This window comes from Mastomys coucha, unplaced genomic scaffold, assembly GCF_008632895.1.
Source record: "Mastomys coucha isolate ucsf_1 unplaced genomic scaffold, UCSF_Mcou_1 pScaffold22, whole genome shotgun sequence".
Taxonomy (NCBI): domain Eukaryota; kingdom Metazoa; phylum Chordata; class Mammalia; order Rodentia; family Muridae; genus Mastomys; species Mastomys coucha.
The window spans coordinates 73,404,531-73,406,196 of record NW_022196905.1 but is presented as its reverse complement, the minus strand read 5'-3'; positions in this window follow the sequence as shown (position 1 = coordinate 73,406,196).

The window sequence follows — 1,666 nt, the reverse complement described above, 5'->3', positions numbered from 1 at the left end:
TTTTTTTTGTTTTTTACAGGATCATGGGGACCTTACCAGGGACTGTATCACTGAAGAACTTGTCTCTGCCATTTCCATTAATCACCATTTGAATATAAATCTTTGGAGAAAGGTAGGGAACTTTAAGCTCCTTTCTCTTTCTTGGTGTGTGTTGATGGCCCCAATCTTGTGGAGGTAATAACAGCATCTGTAAACTCCGAAATATAATAGCTTTGTCCTGCCTGGATGTCAACATTGTATCTTTCTGACCTACAATCCTTTACCTCTGATGTTGCTACTATTCTGGTGTCAACTTGAAGTCAGATTTTCCTGAGATATTATTTTTATCACTGAAATCTTGCATAGTCTTTGCAATTTAGGAATTTATATAAGCATCTAATTCGTTGTGGTTAAGTATTTATTTATTTCATAGTATCTGGATAGATTTTTTTTTTAAATTGGAAACAGTATTCATTAAAATGTCATTGTATTATTATATTCTTAAATTGTTTTATGTACTTTCTCTTTTTTTAGGCATTAGAAAATGAAAATTACTGAAGTATTGTATTGTGACTTCCTTATTCTATGTAACTGTTAGTATGTATTTTCTTTTGTCAAAGTATTTTATATACTTTGCTTTTCACATTTTATAGTGATTTAAAAGTCCCATCATAACATCAGTGTTTAAGGTGACTTTATTCTATATTGACTGTTTAATGTTTATCATCTTATTTCTTCTGTATCTCTTGGGCATTAAAGGTACTTAAAAAAATCTTTTACTCTGTAATTTGTCCCTATTTGATTTGGTTTTTTTAGATTGTAAAATGTCTGTGTGTGATGTATAGTATGTACATAATATGTGTGGACATATGTACATGAACATGTGTGTATGTGCACCAGCCTAAAGACAGATAATGGTTGCTTTCCTTTTTCACTCTCTACATTTTTATTTTGAGACGGAGTCTATAATGAATCCGGACCTTATCAATTCAGCTAGGCTCCAGAGATCTCTCCATCTCTATAGAGCTGGAGTTACAGACATAATAGTATGACTTACTTTTCTGTAGCTGCTAGTGCCCAAACTGAGATCCCCACACCTCCTTGACAGGTACTTTATAAACACTGATCCTTCTATCCAGCTCCCCTTTAAAAATTATTTTTTAGTTTTCTCTGGATTTATTTATGGTTTGCTCCCTCACTAGATACCTGAGAGCATATAGTTAAACACATAATTTAAATAATCTTGTCTTTGTTTCTCATGCTTTATGTAATTCTCTTCCAATTCCTGTAAATATGATGAAGTAGTCACTCCTTTGACAAAGAAGTTCAAATATTCACATGTGAGATTACCTATAGTTCCCTCCCAGAGAACAGTAGAGGGATTCTTCTACTAGTTCCGAAGAAGGACTCTTGTTTATTGTGGAGAGACTAGATTTCACTGTTTCAATGAAATAAAAGTGCTAAATAAAAGAAATTGCTAGCAATACAAAATCTTTTAGCAATAGAAAATGTTATCACATGGCAACGAGTGTCATAATGGATACTCCTTATCCTTCATTATCATACAACCCTCCCTCCCTTTTTGAATAACTATACTAGCTCCAGTTAGAACTGATAAGAGATGGTAGCATCTAAACAGCGTACCCAAAATAGTTAAAGCCAGTCAGTGGTGAAAGACATAACAGAG